Source organism: Bombina bombina, chromosome 1, assembly GCF_027579735.1.
Source record: "Bombina bombina isolate aBomBom1 chromosome 1, aBomBom1.pri, whole genome shotgun sequence".
In the NCBI taxonomy this organism is placed as follows: Eukaryota; Metazoa; Chordata; class Amphibia; order Anura; family Bombinatoridae; genus Bombina; species Bombina bombina.
Window position 1 is genome coordinate 1,580,073,336 of NC_069499.1, and position 21,910 is coordinate 1,580,095,245.

The following is a 21,910-nucleotide window of genomic DNA, read 5'->3' on the forward strand; positions in this document are numbered from 1 at the left end:
TAACACAACCTCTCTCTCAGCTCAAGATTTTGCAAGCCACTTCAACAACAAAATTGACTCCATCAGAAGTGAAATCAGCTCTCAACATACTTCCAATCTCCCACCCCCTCAAAAGCTCACGATCACCCAAAGCCCAAATATCCAAAAATGCAGCTCTTTTGCCCTTGTTAATGAGAATGAAGTTGCTGCCCTTATACTGTCCTCCCACCTCACTACCTGTCCCCTCGACCACATCCCTTCACAGCTACTCCCCTCCCTCTCTTCTACCCTCACCCCCATACTCACACCCATTTTCAACCTCTCCCTCAGCACTGGTATATTTCCCTCATCTCTAAAACATGCACTGGTCACACCTATCCTCAAAAAACCTTCCCTTGATCCAACCTCCCCTTCAAATTACCGCCCTATTTCCCTACTCCCTCTTGCCTCAAAGCTCCTCGAAAAGCTAGTTTACGCACATCTATCCCATTTCCTTACACTAAACTCTCTTCTTGACCCACTGCAATCTGGATTTCGTTCCCATCACTCTACAGAGACAGCAATTGTCAAGGTTACCAATGACCTACTTGCAGCAAAATCCAAAGGCCACTTCTCTCTACTTATCCTCCTTGACCTGTCTGCAGCCTTTGACACTGTTGACCACCCTCTTCTGCTCCAAACCCTCCAATCCTTCGGCATCTGTGACACAGCTCTCTCGTGGTTCTCTTCCTATCTGACTAACCGTACATTTAGTGTAGCCTTCTCCGGAGCATCCTCTGCCCCGTTACCACTTTCTGTTGGGGTACCTCAAGGCTCTGTCCTTGGTCCCCTTCTCTTCTCAATCTACACATCGTCACTAGGTTCCTTAATAAAGTCCCATGGGTTTCAATACCATTTGTATGCCGATGACACCCAAATCTACCTCTCTGCACCAGACCTACCTCCTTCCTTACTAACCCGTGTCACTAACTGTCTTTCTCACATCTCATCTTGGATGTCCTCTCACTACCTTAAGCTAAATCTCTCCAAAACTGAACTCCTTATTTTTCCCCCTTCTTCCAATGTCTCCACCCCCAAAATTTCTATAACTGTTGATAATTCCATCATTACCCCTACCCCGCTCGCCCGATGTCTTGGGGTCACACTTGACTCAGATCTTTCCTTCATTCCTCACATCCAGTCCTTGGCTAAAGCCTGCCGCTTCTACCTTAAAAACAAAAATTGCTAAAATTAGACATTTCCTTACACAATATACAACCAAGATTTTAATCCACTCTCTCATCCTTTCCCCCTTGACTACTGCAATTCCATCCTCTCTGGTCTACCTAGCTGCCGCACAGCACCTTTACAATCCATTATGAATGCCTCTGCCAGACTCATCTTCCTTACTCGTCGCTCTTCATCTGCTGCACCTCTCTGCCATTCCCTTCACTGGCTTCCTCTTGACTCTAGGATTAAACATAAAATCCTCACCCTGACATATAAAGCTCTCAACTGCACTGCTCCCCCCTACATCTCAGAACTTGTCTCTAGATACTCTCCCTCCCGTCCCCTTCGATCAACTCAGAATCTCCTCCTCTCTTGTTACTTCCTCACATTCACGTTTACAGGACTTCTCCAGACTGGCCCCCATCTTGTGGAATTCCCTGCCTCGCTCCATAAGACTCTCCCCTAGTTTTAACAGCTTCAAGCATTCCCTAAAAACTTTACTATTCAGGGATGCATACAACCAACACTAACCTTTCCTAACGCCATTGCTTTCCCCTTGAATCCCTTAGATTGTAAGCCTATGGGCCCAGCTGTTTACAGGTCGCTTTATAAGAGCCGACTACAACAGTGAAACTCTCGGCAGGGCCCTCTACCCACTTGACCCCTACAAAAGCTATCCTGTACACCGACTATGTTTACAGCGCTGCGGAATCTGTTGGCGCTCTACAAATACCTGATAATAATAATAATAATAATAATAATACAGATGCCGCCTGGATGAAGACTTCTGCCCGTCTGGAGGTTCTGATGAAGACTTCTGCCTCTCTGGAGGATCACTTGTGCCCGGCTGGGTGAAGACGTCTCAAGGTAGGGTGATTTTCAAGGGGTTAGTGTTAGGTTTTATTAAGGGGGGATTGGGTGGGTTTTAGTGTAGGGTTGGGTGTGTGGGTGGTGGGTTTTAATGTTGGGGGGTATTGTATTTTTATTTACAGGTAAAAGAGCTGATTACTTTGGGGCAATGCCCAGCAAAAGGCCCTTTTAAGGGCTATTTGTAATTTAGTATAGGGTAGGGATTTTTATTATTTTGGGGGGCTTTTTATTTTATTAGAGGGATTAGATTAGGTGTAATTAGTTTAAAATTCTTGTAATTATTTTATTATTTTCTGTAATTTAGTTGTTTTTTTTCGTACTTTAGTTTATTTAATTTAATTGTAGTTAATTGTAGTTAATTTAGGAAATTATTTTAATTTAGGTTAGGTTTTATTTTACAGGTAAATTTGTTTTTATTTTAACTAAGAAGTTATTAAATAGTTAATAACTATTTAATCACTATTGTACCTAGTTAATATAAATACAAAGCTGCCTGTAAAATAAAAATAAATCCTAAGCTAGATACCATGTAACTATTAGTTATATTGTAGCTATCTTATGGTTTATTTTATAGGTAAGTATTTAGTTATAAATATTAATACTTAATTTAATTGTAGTAATTTTACTCCGTTTTATTTAAATTATATTTAAGTTAGGGGGGTGTTAGGGTTAGGGTTAGACTTAGGTTTAGGGGTTAATACATTTAATATAGTTGCGGCGACGTTGTGGGCGGCAGATTAGGGGTTAATAAATGTAGGTAGGTGTCGCAATGTTAGGGACGGCAGATTAGGGGTTAATAAAATTTTACTAGTGTTTGCGATGCGGGAGTGCGGCGGTTTAGGGGTTAATATATTTTTTTGAAGTGACGGCGATGTCCAGTCGGCAGATTAGGGTTTAAAACCGGTTAATAGGTAGTTAATGGGTGTTAGTGTACTTTTTAGCACTTTAGTTAAGAGTTTTATGTCACAGCGTTAGCCCATAAAACTCTTAACTACTGACTTTTAAACAGGGCAAGATAGGCCTACCAGGAGATTTCCCGGTGGGCTGCAGCAGCTGGGGTTGGAAAGCTACAATTTAAAGGGGTGATTAATGGATACATTTGGGTTGTAGGGCTGCTATATAACATCAATCTGATATTTGTATTTAATACAAATTAATATTATGTAATTCTGAAACAATATTGGGGAAGGAGTGTCCCAGTAATCCCCTATGAAAAAAATGGGGCATGTGCATTCTATCGACTCAACAGAAAATAGGGCTGGTCTTCATATTTTTCCAGGGCTGCTTTTTATTCCCAGTCCAGCCCTGCTTTTAAATGCGGTAGGAGTCTTGACAGGAGAGGGTGTACCGCTCACTTTCTCCAAGATTCGTAATACCGGCGTTAGGAAAGTCCCATTAAAAAGATAGGATACGCAATTGACGTAAGGAGATTTGCGGTATGCTCGAGTCGTGGAAAAAAGTGAGCGGTACACCTGTACCTGCCAGACTCGTAATACCAGCGGGCGTTAAAAAGCAGCATTGGGACCTCTCAATGCTGCTTTTTAAGGCTAACGCAAGACTCGTAATCTAGGCGTTTGTAATCCTCCTAAACATTCTACACAGAGATTGTTTGACCTATGAAGCAATATATGAAAATCAGTAATAATCCCTCAAATGCAATATTATGCACATTTTCTAAAAGCTGTTTTAAAAGCATTTCAAATAATTTAATTTGCAATAATTTAATTTAATCAGCATTGGGACCTCTCAATGCTGCTTTTTAAGGCTAACGCAAGACTCGTAATCTAGGCGTTTGTAATCCTCCTAAACATTCTACACAGAGATTGTTTGACCTATGAAGCAATATATGAAAATCAGTAATAATCCCTCAAATGCAATATTATGCACATTTTCTAAAAGCTGTTTTAAAAGCATTTCAAATAATTTAATTTGCAAAATCAATTTTTAATTACTTATCTATAATAAACATCATTAAAAAAAAATCTATAAAATATTAGTTTTATTTGTAATATTCTAACACATATGGAAACTGAAGAACAGAATATATGAGAAAGGTTTTCCTTTTATTTTTAAGCAGTTTGCTTAAAAGAATACAGAGGGTCTATCATGTCTGAAAGACATCGCTGAATGCCGAAGCATACGCTGTCGTCATTTAACATTGCACAAGCAGTTCTGGTGAACTGCTTGTGCAATGCCACCCCCTGCAGATTCACAGCCAACCGGCCGCTAGCAGGGGGTGTCGTATAAGATTGGGCGGATTGATGTCCGCAGCCTCAGAGGCAGCGGACAACTTAAGGAGCAGTGGTCTTAAGACCGCTGCTTCATAACTGCTATTTCCGGCAAGCCTGAAGACTCGCGCGGAAACAGGGGCATCAGGGGCCATTTGGCCCTTGATAAATCGGCCCCACTGTATTAGGCTGGGCATTATACAGGGAGTGCAGAATTATTAGGCAAATTAGTATTTTGACCACATCATCCTCTTTATGCATGTTGTCTTACTCCAAGCTGTATAGGCTCGAAAGCCTACTACCAATTAAGCATATTAGGTGATGTGCATCTCTGTAATGAGAAGGGGTGTGGTCTAATGACATCAACACCCTATATCAGGTGTGCATAATTAGTAGGCAACTTCCTTTCCTTTGGCAAAATAGGTCAAAAGAAGGACTTGACAGGCTCAGAAAAGTCAAAAATAGTGAGATATCTTGCAGAGGGATGCAGCACTCTTAAAATTGCAAAGCTTCTGAAGCGTGATCATCGAACAATCAAGCGTTTCATTCAAAATAGTCAACAGGGTCGCAAGAAGCGTGTGGAAAAACCAAGGCGCAAAATAACTGTCCATGAACTGAGAAAAGTCAAGCGTGCAGCTGCCAAGATGCCACTTGCCACCAGTTTGGCCATATTTCAGAGCTGCAACATCACTGGAGTGCCCAAAAGCACAAGGTGTGCAATATTCAGAGACATGGCCAAGGTAAGAAAGGCTGAAAGACGACCACCACTGAACAAGACACACAAGCTGAAACGTCAAGACTGGGCCAAGAAATATCTCAAGATTTTATGGACTGATGAAATGAGAGTGAGTCTTGATGGGCCAGATGGATGGGCCTGTGGCTGGATTGGTAAAGGGCAGAGAGCTCCAGTTCGATTCAGACGCCAGCAAGGTGGAGGTGGAGTACTGGTTTGGGCTGGTATCATCAAAGATGAGCTTGTGGGGCCTTTTCGGGTTGAGGATGTAGTCAAGCTCAACTCCCAGTCCTACTGCCAGTTTCTGGAAGACACCTTCTTCAAGCAGTGGTACAGGAAGAAGTCTGCATCCTTCAAGAAAAACATGATTTTCATGCAGGACAATGCTCCATCACACGCGTCCAAGTACTCCACAGCGTGGCTGGCAAGAAAGGGTATAAAAGAAGAAAATCTAATGACATGGCCTCCTTGTTCACCTGATCTGAACCTCATTGAGAACCTGTGGTCCATCATCAAATGTGAGATTTACAAGGAGGGAAAACAGTACACCTCTCTGAACTGTGTCTGGGAGGCGGTGGTTGCTGCTGCACGCAATGTTGATGGTGAACAGATCAAAACACTGACAGAATCCATGGATGGCAGGCTTTTGAGTGTCCTTGCAAAGAAAGGTGGCTATATTGGTCACTGATTTATTTTTGTTTTGTTTTTGAATTTCAGAAATGTATATATGTGAATGTTGAGATGTTATATTGGTTTCCCTGGTAAAAATAAATAATTGAAATGGGTATATATTTGTTTTTTGTTAAGTTGCCTAATAATTATGCACAGTAATAGTCACCTGCACACACAGATATCCCCCTAAAATAGCTATAACTAAAAACAAACTAAAAACTACTTCCAAAACTATTCAGCTTTGATATTAATGAGTTTTTTGGGTTCATTGAGAACATGGTTGTTGTTCAATAATAAAATTAATCCTCAAAAATACAACTTGCCTAATAATTCTGCACTCCCTGTATATGTTATGTGCCCCTATACAAATAAAGAGCAAAGAGTTAAAAACAAGTGTTATTGTATATACAAGAAACGAGTTGTGATGCTAAAATGGTAGTGACACTTACAGACCCTCCCTAGTGAGAGGCATCTGGTATGTGCCAAAGTCATTTATGTAACCGCTTTGTGACGAAAAACAGTGCAACAATATTACTGATTAATATCATTTCATGCTTATTTTAATAAGCAGCGACATAAATGGAGTTCTAACCAGGGGAATTGTTTTTACTATGCTGAAATACAAAGAGAGTATTTTAAAAATTATAAACGTTAATTTTGTTCTTAGTTTTTTTTTTAGTTTTTGAACAATGCGTTACATGTATTAAAGTGTGTTCGGACAAGGTTCTCAACTTGAGTGCTTGTCTGCACGGTTTTGCAGCATGCGTGAGGCGGACACTGTTTGTACGTACCATTACATGCTTAAGTAATGCCGCCCTCTTCCCTTGTGCGATTGGTCTGTCAATCACCCTGCTTAGAGTGTCGGATCCAAGAGCCTGCGCTAAAAATCCTTCTCTTTTAACACAGGCTCTGAGATCCGCTGCACTAAGCCTCTTATTAGAGTGGCCCGAGCTCTGTAAAGAAGGGTTGGAAATAACGCAGCTCTCTAGCGCGCTTGAGGTAAGTGTTTAACCCTTCAAAGCTAATTTAAAGGATTCATTAAATCAGTGTTTGCTTCTTTTCTTTAAATTAGTTAGTGCATTTGTTTCATTTCGTGAAGATGAAACTAATATCTGTGTTTTCATTACAAATTCATATTTGTAACTAAACAAATGCACAAGTCTACTGAACACCTAATAAAATCTACTCTTCATGACGCTCCGTCACAAACATATCAAACGCTTCCGGCATTACTACCTTATTTTATTTTGTCCTGTCTAGAGAACCTTATTTCTCCAGCCTTTCCATCAGCAGCACGTCGCTCTTGTTAGAAAGGTCTTGCATGGTTTGGTGTCATTAAGGTGACGATACTGAAATATATTTATTTTATATTTGTTGTAAAGCTTTTCTAATCTTATTTGCAAAAACTTATTTCATTGTCGATTTTGTAGAAAAAAAATGATACCCAATTGTGGCCAGTTTACAAGTGGTGCGCTAAATATCGCTTTCATGAAATCTATTTTAGTGCTCCACTTAGTAATATCAGTGCACGCTAATGTGCGCTGGTATTAAAAGTTGAAAGCAATGAGAACGCAAGCTCATGTTCAAATTTCTGGGAGGCATTGCGCTCATGAGTGCGCGCTTCCATAGGCTCAAAAGGTAGCCTCGTTCTCATGCCATGGCACACGGTATAAGAACTCGCGCAGCGCAGGGGGTAAGTATAGCAGGGATGAGCAGCAATTTGTAAATATATATGGATATGACTATATATATTTATGTGTTAATGTGTGTATATACACATATTAACACACAAATATATATGTATATAAACATATACATACAGTATATATTTACTGGGAACACACAATTCCCATAGACCGCAATGAAAAGGCCCTTTTTCGTGCCTTTTTTTCTAACACCCCAGACCCTCTCACTTTAAAGCCCTAAAACTGCCTAGCGCCGTTGTTTTTTTATTAAAAAAAAAAAAAAGCAATTCTTTTTAAAATAAAAAACTATAATGCCCTCTATTTTGAGGTTCATTTGAGACAGTTTTAGAAAAATTACCAGAGATCTAACCTCTGGTTAATTTTCGGAGCGCTAATTGCTAACGAGAGCTTGTAATGGCTGGTTAATTATCACACACCCGCAAACAGCAAATTTGCCCATTTGCGGGTGTGCAATAATTTAAAGCTCCACTTGTAATTTAGCCCTATATATGAGCTGATATTCCTGCAGAGCAAATATATATATATTCCTGCAGAGTACAAAATATATACCTGACAATTCCCACATACTTTTTTAGGTATTTATTCATGTGATGTCCTCTGGGTTTTTTTTTTCTTTGTCTCAGCAAAGTCAAGTGAAAAATGTTGCACGTTCTAGACAGATGCTATGTGAAATCACCAAGTACGGCATCAGCTCATTAACACATTAGTGGTGTGTATGTGCAAAGTGATGATGCTCTGTTCAGAATTAGTTTCTCTAATTAAAAATAATCATTTTGAGCCAAAAATACATCCAAATTGTATTAAATAATGTAAAATATTATACAGCCTTTATACCCCCTGCACATCTTGCCATACTACCCTATGCTGGCCCTAGGCTCTGCAGTATTACCTAGTAATACCCCACACAGCACACCCTACTATGTCACTATGACACCTTCATGATGAAGTGCTGTCAGAAGTGAACAGGCTTTGCCTTTGTCGCACTGCATGTTGGGTAGCTGATTTTAAAATATTTCCGGGCCGTTGAATAGTGCTTTTTGGCTAGATTTTATTGTGCCGATTGCAAGACGCTAGCAGTCACCCAGTCACCCAGTGACTTGCCCCGGGCAGTACTGGACCATGAGATAGCTGAGCAGTATAAGCAGCGAGCAAAGGATCCCTTGTGTGCATTTATTGCACACGTGCAACATACTTGTGCTTGTGTTGTTGACCATCTAAGCAGCCTCCATATAAGCCCAAATAGTTATAGACTATGTTCTATCCCTGCATCTCTGCTTCTGCTCTTATGCAACCCCTAAGTATGAAACAGAGATTTAGTACCTTACACGCAGTGCTTTGTTTGTGACATAAAGCAATAACTCAGTACTTTTTGTATTGCTGTATATACTTTCTGCACAGTGCTTTATAAAATGTGTTTGTTTTAAGCGACAGTAAAATCAAAATTAAACTTTCATGATGCAGATAGAGCTGGAAATTTTAAACAACTTTTCAATAGACTAGTTTTCTCTATGTTGCTTGTTTCCTTTGTTATCTTTTGTTGAAAAGCATATCTAGGTAGGTTCAGGAGCAGCAACATACTACTAGGAGCTGTTGATCAGGGGCTGCACATATTATATGTCTGTCATTTCGCACCCAATATGCTCAGCTAGCTCCCAGTAGTTCATTGTTGCTGCTTCTACAAAGGATAGCAAGCTAATTTATTTATTAATGCACTATGTTCCTTCTCATAGTTGTACCCACGAATACGAGTGAAGCGCAAATTCGCTCTCCTACCCACAAATACGAGTGAAGCGCAAATTAGCTCTCCTACCCACAAATACGAGTGAAGCGCAAATTAGCTCTCCTACCCACAAATACGAGTGAAGCGCAAATTAGCTCTCCTACCCACAAATATGAGTGAAGCGCAAATTAGCTCTCCTACCCACGAATATGAGTGAAGCGCAAATTAGCTCTCCTACCCACAAATACGAGTGAAGCGCAAATTAGCTCTACTACCCACGAATAAGAGTGAAGCGCAAATTAGCTCTCTTACCCACAAATACGAGTGAAGCGCAAATTAGCTCTCCTACCCACAAATATGAGTGAAGCGCAAATTAGCTCTCCTACCCACAAATACGAGTGAAGCGCAAATTAGCTCTCCTACCCACAAATATGAGTGAAGCGCAAATTAGCTCTCCTACCCACGAATATGAGTGAAGCGCAAATTAGCTCTACTACCCACGAATAAGAGTGAAGCGCAAATTAGCTCTCTTACCCACAAATACGAGTGAAGCGCAAATTAGCTCTCCTACCCACAAATACGAGTGAAGCGCAAATAAGCTCTCCTACCCACAAATACGAGTGAAGCGCAAATTAGCTCTCCTACCCACAAATACGAGTGAAGCGCAAATTAGCTCTACTACCCACGAATAAGAGTGAAGCGCAAATTAGCTCTCTTACCCACAAATACGAGTGAAGCGCAAATTAGCTCTCCTACCCACAAATACGAGTGAAGCGCAAATTAGCTCTCCTACCCACAAATACGAGTGAAGCGCAAATTAGCTCTCCTACCCACAAATACGAGTGAAGCGCAAATTAGCTCTCCTACCCACAAATACGAGTGAAGCGCAAATTACCTCTCCTACCCACAAATACGAGTGAAGCGCAAGTTAGCTCTCCTACCCACAAATACGAGTGAAGCGCAAATTAGCTCTCCTACCCACAAATACAAGTGAAGCGCAAATTAGCTCTCCTACCCACAAATACGAGTGAAGCGCAAATTAGCTCTCCTACCCACAAATACGAGTGAAGCGCAAATTAGCTCTCCTACCCACAAATATGAGTGAAGCGTAAATTAGCTCTCCTACCCACAAATAATAGTGAAGCGCAAATTAGCTCTCCTACCCACAAATAATAGTGAAGCGCAAATTAGCTCTCCTACCCACGAATACGAGTGAAGCGCAAATTAGATCTCCTACCCACGAATACGAGTGAAGCGCAAATTAGCTCTCCTACCCACGAATACGAGTGAAGCGCAAATTAGCTCTCCTACCCACGAATACGAGTGAAGCACAAATTAGCTCTACTACCCACAAATACAAGTGAAGCGCAAATTAGCTCTCCTACCCACGAATACGAGTGAAGCGCAAATTAGCTCTGCTACCCACGAATACGAGTGAAGCGCAAATTAGCTCTCCTACCCACAAATACGAGTGAAGCGCAAATTAGCTCTCCTACCCGCGAATACGAGTGAATCGCAAATTAGCTCTCCTACCCACAAATACGAGTGAAGCGCAAATTAGCTCTCCTACCCACGAATACGAGTGAAGCGCAAATTAGCTCTACTACCCACAAATACGAGTGAAGCGCAAATTAGCTCTCCTACCCACGAATACGAGTGAAGCGCAAATTAGCTCTCCTACCCACGAATACGAGTGAAGCGCAAATTAGCTCTCCTACCCACGAATACGAGTGAAGCGCAAATTAGCTCTCCTACACACAAATACGAGTGAAGCGCAAATTAGCGCTTTTGCTCACGCGTTAACTTTGCTGGAAGTAAAGTTTTTGGGTGCATCTGGAAGCACGAGTACTACAAGTTGAAAGTAAAAAGTTTGCGCACCCATTGTGTGCAAAAAGCCGAACTTCGAATATCGCATAGACTTCAATAGAGCATGAAAAGTGGAAAAAACACCCATACTCACGTGCAAAACCAATCGCGTTTTAACCAAGTGCGCTAACCGACATGAACTCAATATGAATTATGAATATTTCATATTCCAATGTCCTGTGCGAAGCAGATTATGTTCTATTTATTCTTAAATCTCTCTCCCGACACAGGTTTGTCACAAACATTCAATTTGTAAAAGAGCAATATCTGTGAAGCACAATAAGCGCAATAAAATGAGGTTTTGCTGTATATGATTTTTTTTTGTAAAATACATATCTATACCTATATATAGATGATTATATAGGTATAGATATAAATATATACAGACATACATAAATACATATCTATACCTATATATAGATGATTATTAGAGATGTCCCGAATAGTTCGCCGGCGAACATAGCTTGTTCGCGTTCGCTGCAGTGGGCGAACATATGCAATGTTCGGTCCGCCCCCTATTCGTCATCATTGAGTAAACTTTGACCCTGTACCTCACAGTCAGCAGACACATTCCAGCCAATCAGCAGCAGACCCTCCCTCCCAGACCCTCCCACCTCCTGCACAGCATCCATTTTAGATTCATTCGGAAGCTGCATTCTTAGTGAGAGGAGGGACAGTGTAGCTGCTGCTGATTTAATAGGGAAATCGATAGCTAGGCTAGTGTATTCAGTGTCCACTACAGTCCTGAAGGAGTCATCTGATCTCTACTGTAAGGACAGCACCCCAAAAAGCCTTTTTTAGGGCTAGAACATCAGTCTGCTTTTTTTTTTTTCCTGTGTAATCTAATTGCAGTTGCCTGCCTGCCAGCGTCAGCGTGTGTGTCAGGCTCACAGCGTATACTGTGCCCACTTGCCCAGTGCCACCACTGATATCTGGTGTAACAGTAGTGTACATTTAAAAAAAAACCCACTTTTTTGACTGTGAAATAATAGCAGTCAGTTTCCTTCCCACGTATGCGTTTCAGTGCCTGCCTGCCAGGGCACAGTGTCACACCAGTGCAACTCATATCTGGTGTAACAGTAGTGTAGATTAACCCCTTAATGACCACAGCACTTTTCCATTTTCTGTCCGTTTGGGACGTTTGTGTTTAGCTGTAATTTTCCTCTTACTCGTTTACTGTACCCACACATATTATATACCATTTTTCTCGCCATTAAATGGACTTTCTAAAGATACCATTATTTTCATCATATCCTATAATTTACTATAAAAAAAAATATAAAATATGAGGAAAAAATGGAAAAAAACAATACTTTTTCTAACTTTGACCCCCAAAACCTGTTACTCATCTACAACCACCAAAAAACACTCATGCTAAATAGTTTCTACATTTTGTCCTGAGTTTAGAAATACCCAATGTTTACATGTTCTTTGCTTTTTTTGCAAGTTATAGGGCCATAAATACAAGCAGCACTTTGCTATTTCCAAACCATTTTTTTTCCAAAATTAGCGCTAGTTACATTGGAACACTGATATATTTTAGGAATCTCTGAATATCCCTTGACATGTATATATTTTTTTTTAGAAGACATCCCAAAGTATTGATCTAGGCCCATTTTCATATATTTCATGCCACCATTTCACCACCAAATGCGATCAAATAAAAAAAAATTGTTCACTTTTTCACAAATGTTTTCACAAACTTTAGGTTTCTCACTGAAATTATTTACAAACAGCTTGTGCAATTATGGCATAAATGGTTGTACATTTTTCTCTGGGATCCCCTTTGTTCAGAAATAGCAGACATATATGGCTTTGGCGTTGCTTTTTGATAATTAGAAGGCCGCTAAATGCCACTGCGCACCACACGTGTATTATGTCCAGCAGTGAAGGAGTTAATTAGGGAGCATGTAGGGAGCTTTTTGGGGTAATTTTAGCTTTAGTGTAGTGTAGTAGACAACCCAAAGTATTGATCTAGGCACATCTTGGTATATTTTATGCCACCATTTCACTGCCAAATGTGATCAAATAAAAAAAAACGTTACATTTTTCCAAATTTTAAGTTTCTCACTGAAATCATTTACAAACGTTTTGTGCAATTATGGCACAAATGGTTGTAAATGCTTCTCTGGGATCCCCTTTTTTTAGAAATAGCAGACTTATATGGCTTTGGCATTGCTTTTTGGTCATTAGAAGGCCGCTAAATGCCGCTGCGCACCACACGTGTATTATGCTCAGCAGTGCAGGGGTTAATTAGGGAGCTTGTAGGGAGCTTGTAGGGTTAATTTTAGCTTTAGTGTAGTGTAGTAGACAACCCCAAGTATTGATCTAGGCCCATTTTGGTATATTTCATGCCACCATTTCACCACCAAATGCGATCAAATTAAAAAAAAATAGTCAACTTTTTCACAAACTTTAGGTTTCTCACTGAAATTATTTACAAACAACTTGTGCAATTATGGCACAAATGGTTGTAAATGCTTCTCTGGGATCCCCTTTGTTCAGAAATAGCAGACATATATGGCTTTGGCATTGCTTTTTGGTAGTTAGAAGGCCACTAAATGCAACTGCGCACAACACATGAATTATTCCCAGCAGTGAAGGAGTTAATTAGGTAGCTTGTAGGGAGCTTGCAGGGTTAATTTTAGCTTTAGTGTAGAAATCAGCTTCCCACCTGACACATCAGACCCCCTTATCCCTCCCAAAGAGCTCTCTTCCCTCCCCCACCCCACAATTGTCCCCGACATCTTACGTACTGGCAGAAAGTCTGCAAGTACTAAAATAAAAGCTATCTTTTTTTTTAATATATATATATTTTTTAGCATATTTACATATGCTGTTGTGTAGGATCCCAACCTCCCTGATCCCTCCCAAAACAGCTTCCTAACTCTCCCCCTCTGCCTTATTGGGGGCCATATTGGGTACTGGCAGCTGTCTGCCAGTACCCAGTTTGCAAATAAAATGTTTTTTTGTTTTTTTTTATTTCATTTTTCTGTAGTGTAGCTTCCCCCCCCCCCCAAGACCAATCCCCCACCCGCTCCCAGATCACTTAGATTTCCAAGTACTAAATATTTTGCACCCCTTTCTCCCACTTATAAAAACATTTTTTTCTGTAGTGTAGCGGTTCCCACCCGCTCCCTCCCCGTGCACACGCCCGCCCGCCTCCTCCCGTGCACGCGCGCGCCCCCCCGGGGCACACCAGTGCAACTCATATCTGGTGTAACAGTAGTGTACATTAAAAAAAAAAAAACTACCACAATTATTCGGATAGAATTCCAGAGTTCAGGAAACTGTTAGACACATGGGAATTCCGTGAAATTTCATGGATTGGCCGCATTGCGGCGATAAAAATGTCGTTTCTTCCCAAAATATCTTACCTCTTCAGATCCATACCGTACAACGTCCCTAGACCTATTCTAAACAAATTACAGAGCATAATGACGTCTTATATCTGGAAAGGTAACAGACCCAGAACCTCTAGGCGAACCTTAGAGAAACCAATTGAACGCGGAGGCCTCGCCCTCCCCAACCTTATAAATTACTATTATGCGGCCAGGCTTTCACATCTTTTAGCCTGGAACAACATGGAACGCCATTCGAAATGGCGAATCCTTGAATCAGAAATAATCCCAAATTCACTTAGCCTAACGGATCTCCTCTGGATACCGTCATATCACAGACAACAACTGAATAGCACCCTTCCGGTATTAAAACACGCGTATCAGATTTGGGACCAAGTCCGACATAATCCAGCCATATCACCTTAACCTTCACCCATGCTCACGGTTCGAGGCGCGTTGTTTTGCCTACCAGATTCCCACCCAGAAGCTTGGCGACACATACAGATTCAGACCGTGATAGATTTTTATAATGGGGACAGGTGGCTCTCGCACCCTAATTTTTGCTCTTTACACCAAATCCCTCCTAATCTTAGCTTTGAGGCATACCGACTGAGCACACGCCTACGCATATGGGGGTACCCAAATACAAAACTTAGACAACCCACGATTTGGGGGTCAATGTGGCAACAAGCCTCTAACATCACGCACCCCTTAGCTGCACACTACAACCTACTCAACAACGCAAACACTCCACTTAAAATCCCGCAACATTTGGCATGGGAAAGAGAACTGGGTTTCTCCGCAGACTTTGAGACATGGCAAGTTAGAATACTGATAACCAAAAAATTGATACACTCTGCTACTCTATGGGAGCTACATTATAAAATTTTAGTCCGCTGGCACTTAGTCCCAACCGCAATACACAGAATCCATAATACTTGCCCCCCTACATGTTGGCGGCGGTGTCAACATCTAGGCACTTCACAACATATCTGGTGGTCCTGCCCAGCCATCCTACCGCTATGGGAAAAAGTCTATAGCCTCCTCCGTGACTTGGGAATCACAATACAGTACACGCCTGTAACAGCCTTACTCCATCTACAGATGCCAAACCTCTCTACCCCACAAGAAGCCCTTGCAATTTATATTCTCATGGCCACGAAATTAACGATAGCCAGAGCATGGAGAAATGAAAACCCCCCATCCTTTCCCCAGACACTTAATGTAATTCACTACATTGGTCAGATGGAGCAATACTCCTACAGGACCTTAGATAAAACTGACTCTTTCATCGAGATTTGGTCTCCATGGCTCACGAAATTCCCTAACTGGGGTACACATCACACAACCACTCCCCAAACTTAAAATATGTTTTAATCTCTTTCCCCCCCCCCCCCCCTTCTGCCTTTCTCACCTCCCCTCCCGGGCAGGGAATCTCTCAGTTCTTCTTATCCACTACCCAGCATCCACACTCCGTACTCTCCAGTACTGCTACTTATATATCTTTAAAATAACTACTCTTATTTCCTTTACATATGCTAACCCCACTCCCCCTTAAAATAAAAACGAATTGAGTCCATTCTTACCATAACAGGGGTTATACTTTATTTACAACTGTATATTATACTGTTACATGGAAATGACATATTTTACTTCCCATTGATTTCTTCTTAAACATTCAATAACTACCACAATGTTGTTAATACTTCAAATGTTCATTCAATGTACATCTCACCCTACTGTTATTCTGTTAACTTTGCATTGATCTCAATAAAAATTTTCTGATGAAAAAAAAAAGAAAAAAAAAAGAAAAAAATAGAAATTTGACTGTGAAATAATAGCAGTCAGTTTCCTTCACGCGTGTGCGTTTCAGGGTCTGCCAGGGCACAGTGTCACACCAGTGCAACTCATATCTGGTGTAACAGTAGTGTACATTAAAAAAAAAAATAGAAATTTGACTGTGAAATAATAGCAGTCAGTTTCCTTCACACGTGTGTGTTTCAGGGCCTGCCAGGGCACAGTGTCACACCAGTGCAACTCATATCTGGGGGTCGATCCGATATAAATCGTCGCCCGCAAAAGCCGGCGACGCCAATATTTACGCTGATTTGGTATCCTATATACGGCGTAACCTAGAAGTTACGCGCGTATATTTCTGCCGTCGCCCGTAGTTTTTTGGGCCATAGGCAGGTATACCAAACCAGCGCAGTTTGGTATCCAATATGCAGCGTAAGGACTTACGTGGCGAAAATGGAGAAAACTTACTCCATTTTCACCTCGCCACAAAAAGCAGCCGTAAGAAGCCTTACGCTGACTATTGGAGCCCCGTAACTCCCTAAACTGGCTGCTAAAATAAACCTAACACCTAACGCATGCGCAATGTCTATCTCCCTGTCAACCGCGATCTGCTAAAATAAACCTAACACCTAACGCATGCGCAATGTCTATCTCCCTGTCAACCGCGATCCCCCCCCCCCCCCGAAATCCCTAATAAAGTTATTACCCCCTAAACCGCCGCTCCCAGACCCCGCCGCCATCTACATAAACTAACCCCCTACTGTGAGCCTCTAAAACCGCCGCCATCTACCTTATCTATCCCCTAATCTGACCCCTTACACCGCCGCCACCTATATAAAAATTATTAACCCCTAATCTAATCCCCCTATACCGCCGCCAGCTATATTAATATTATTAACCCCTAATGTAAGCCACTTACACCGCCGCCATCTCTATTAAAATGATTAACCCCTAATTTAATCTACCTACCCCGCCGCCAGCTATATTATCTATATTAACCCTAAGTATATTATAGTTAATATAGTTATTACATTATATATATTAACTATATTAACCCTAATTATATTAGGGTTAATATAGTTAATATAGTTACTATAGTATTTATATTAACTATATTAACTCTATCTAACCCTAACACCCCTAACTAAATTTATATTAAATTAATCTAATTCATTTATAAACTAAAATATTCCTATTTAAATCTAAATACTTACCTATAAAACAAACCCTAAGATAGCTACAATATAATTAATAATTACATTGTAGCTATGTTAGGGTTAATATTTATTTTACAGGTAAATTGTTAATTATTTTAACTAGGTATAATAGATATTAAATAGTTATTAACTATTTAATATCTACCTAGTTAAAATAATTACCCAATTACCTGTAAAATAAATCCTAACCTAAGTTACAAATACACCTACACTATCAACAAATTTAATAAACTACAAACATCTATCTAAAAATACAATTAAATTAACTAAACTAAATTACAAAAAAAACAAACACTAAATTACAAAAAATAAAAAAAAGATTACAAGATTTTTAAGCTAATTACACCTATTCTAAGCCCCCTAATAAAATAATAAACCCCCAAAATAAAAAAAATTCCCTGCCCTATTCTAAATTAAACAAATTTCAAAGCTCTTTACCTTACCAGCCCTTAAAAGGGCCTTTTGTGGGGCATGCCCCAAAGAATTCAGCTCTTTTGCATACAACAAATACAATCCCCCCCCCCATTACAACCCACCACCCACATACCCCTATTCTAAAACCACCCAAACCCCCCTTAAAAAAGCCTAACACTACCCCCCTGAAGATCTCCCTACCTTGTCTTCACCACACCGGGCCGAACTCCTGATCCGATCCGGGCGATGTCTTCCTCCAAGCGGCAAAGAAGAATTCTTCCTCCGGCGACGTCTTCCTCCAAGCGGCAGCAAAGTCTTCATTCTTCGCTCCGCCGCCGCGGAGCATCCATCCCGGCCGACTGCTGTACTACGAATGATGTACCTTTAAATGACGTCATCCAAGATGGCGTCCGCCGAATTCCGATTGGCTGATAGGATTCTATCAGCCAATCGGAATTAAGTTAGAAAAATCTGATTGGCTGATTGAATCAGCCAATCAGATTCAAGTTCAATCCGATTGGCTGATCCGAACAGCCAATCAGATTGAGCTCACATTCTATTGGCTGTTCCGATCAGCCAATAGAATGCGAGCTCAATCTGATTGGCTGTTTGGATCAGCCAATCGGATTGAACTTGAATCTGATTGGCTGATTCAATCAGCCAATCAGATTTTTCTAACTTAATTCCGATTGGCTGATAGAATCCTATCAGCCAATCGGAATTCGGCGGACGCCATCTTGGATGACGTCATTTAAAGGTACATCATTCGTAGTACAGCAGTCGGCCGGGATGGATGCTCCGCGGCGGCGGAGCGAAGAAAGAAGATTGAAGATGCCGCCGGAAGAATGAAGACTTTGCTGCCGCTTGGAGGAAGACGTTGCCGGAGGAAGAATTCTTCTTTGCCGCTTGGAGGAAGACATCGCCGGAGGAAGAATTCTTCTTTGCCGCTTGGAGGAAGACATCGCCCGGATCGGATCAGGAGTTCGGCCCGGTGTGGTGAAGACAAGGTAGGGAGATCTTCAGGGGGGTAGTGTTAGGCTTTTTTAAGGGGGGTTTGGGTGGTTTTAGAATAGGGGTATGTGGGTGGTGGGTTGTAATGGGGGGGGGGATTGTATTTGTTGTATGCAAAAGAGCTGAATTCTTTGGGGCATGCCCCACAAAAGGCCCTTTTAAGGGCTGGTAAGGTAAAGAGCTTTGAAATTTGTTTAATTTAGAATAGGGCAGGGAATTTTTTTTATTTTGGGGGTTTATTATTTTATTAGGGGGCTTAGAATAGGTGTAATTAGCTTAAAAATCTTGTAATCTTTTTTTTATTTTTTGTAATTTAGTGTTTGTTTTTTTTTGTAATTTAGTTTAGTTAATTTAATTGTATTTTTAGATAGATGTTTGTAGTTTATTAAATTTATTGATAGTGTAGGTGTATTTATAACTTAGGTTAGGATTTATTTTACAGGTAATTGGGTAATTATTTTAACTAGGTAGATATTAAATAGTTAATAACTATTTAATATCTATTATACCTAGTTAAAATAATTAACAATTTACCTGTAAAATAAATATTAACCCTAACATAGCTACAATGTAATTATTAATTATATTGTAGCTATCTTAGGGTTTATTTTATAGGTAAGTATTTAGATTTAAATAGGAATATTTTAGTTTATAAATGAATTAGATTAATTTAATCTAAATTTAGTTAGGGGTGTTAGGGTTAGATAGAGTTAATATAGTTAATATAAATACTATAGTAACTATATTAACTATATTAACCCTAATATAATTAGGGTTAATATAGTTAATATATATAATGTAATACCTATATTAACTATAATATACTTAGGGTTAATATAGATAATATAGCTGGCGGCGGGGTAGGTAGATTAAATTAGGGGTTAATCATTTTAATAGAGATGGCGGCGGTGTAAGGGGCTTACATTAGGGGTTAATAATTTTAATATAGATGGCGGCGGTGTTAGGGGCTCACTTTAGGGGGTTATAGATATAATATAGCTGGCGGCGGGGTACGGGAGCGGCGGTTAAGGGGTTAATAACTTTATTAGGTTGTGGCGGGGTACGGGAGCGGCGGTTTAGGGGTTAATAGCTTTTTTATTGTTAGGCTAGTGAGGGGGGATAGCGGATAGAGGGTTAGACAGTGCGGGCTATGTTAGGGAGGCGTGTTAGACAGTGCGGGCTATGTTAGGGAGGCGTGTTAGACAGTGCGGGTGTTTTAGACTTTAGTCAGGTTTTATAGGCGCCGGCAGATTCTAACGTGGCGCAAGTCACTGGCGACGCCAGAAATTTGTACTTGCGCAGATTTCTGGACATCGCTGGTTTGTCAGACTTACGGCACGTTAGCATCTGACGGCGACCTATATGGGATAGCTCGAGTTGCGAGCTGAAACTGCGGGCGACGCCGGTTCCCTCGCTTGCGCCGCAAACTGCGATCTATATCGGATCGCGCCCCTGGTGTAACAGTAGTGTACATTAAAAAAAAAAAAACTAGAAATTTGACTGTGAAATAATAGCAGCCAGTTTCCTTCACACGTGTGCATTTCAGGGCCTGCCAGGGCACAGTGTCACACCAGTGCAACTCATATCTGGTGTAACAGTAGTGTACATTTAAAAAAAATATATAATTTTGACTGTAATAGATTGATTAGTAGTTAGTTGTCTGCAAGCATGTGTGTCAGGCCTACTCTGCTAACTTCTGCCAGTGCACAGTGCCACTCATATCTGTTGTCACAGTAGCTTGCACGCATAGTACCACTAATCGGAAAAAAAATGACAGGCAGAGGCAGTCCACCCCGCAGGGGCCGTCGTGGTCGTGGTGCTGTGATTTCCTTTGGCCCTAGAATAATGCCCAGTGTTCAGAGGCCATGTACCCTGAACTCGAAAAGTTCTGAGGACATAGTTGACTGGCTAACACAGGACACCCAATCTTCTACAGCTTCCGCTCGGAACCTTGATGCACCATCCTCCTCCAGCTTAGCTTCGGGCACCTCTCAAGTTACCACTCGCCCGCCTGCCGCCACCACCAACACTAGCACCACAGCCGCTTCACTTGATCTGTCAGAGGAGTTATTTACACATCAGTTGGAAGAAATGAGTGATGCGCAACCATTATTGCCAGAGGATGTAGATAACAGGGATATGTCTCAGTCAGGCAGCATTACACACATGGACGTATGGTGTGGTGATGATGATGTTGTACCCGCTGCTGCTTCCTTTGCTAAGTTGTCTGATACAAGTGAAGCGGTTGATGATGACAATGCGTCCGTGGATGTCACGTGGGTGCCCGCTAGAAGAGAAGAAGAACAGGGGGAAAGTTCAGATGGGGAGACAGAGGAGGAGGAGGAGACGAGTTGGAAGCAGGGGGAGGTCGTCGCAAGGAGCTAGTGGCACAGTCATACAGCATGCATCGGCACCCGGGGTCAGCCAGACAGCACGCCAATCAACGTGGTTAATAACTTTAATTAGTGTCAGCGATGTGAGGTGGGTGGATTAGGGGTTATTAACTTTTATTAGTGTCAGCGATGTCGTGGGCGGCGGATTAGGGGTTTTTAGACTAGGGGCTCCATGTACTAAGCAGTCAGCGAGCTACCTGCAAAAAATCTTGCTTCAAAACTCGCAAACTGATATGTACAAAGTCGTCAACTATGTTCAAACCCGCATATTTAAAATTGCGAGCATACTTATCCGCCAAACCTCGCTACCTCTCCATTTTTCACTGTAAATAGACACATTTGACCACCAACTCGCCATAAATTAATGTACTAAAAAATCTATTTGTCCGCTCACTACAATTTACGCTCCCACCTCGTTATTTTTGCCTCGCCACCTTTTAGGTGGCGGCAAGGTACAAAACAATAGGAAAGTCAATGTAGACGCCAGTCTAGACATATATAAAAGGCAGTAATATCAGCATTGTACTTACATTTTGGATTTCAGCAGCTATGGAGACACTTCTGTATTTGTTTATTCTCTGTGTGATGCAAATCCGGTCTAGAAGACAGAATACTGGAAATGTCGCTAATTGATTGGTTGGAACAAGGAGAGTTTGTGTCCCCCGTGTATTCCTTCCACGGGTTGGTTTACACGGCCTTTCTGACCGAGAGATCATACAAAGATTCCGGCTTGATCGTGAATCCATATCACACC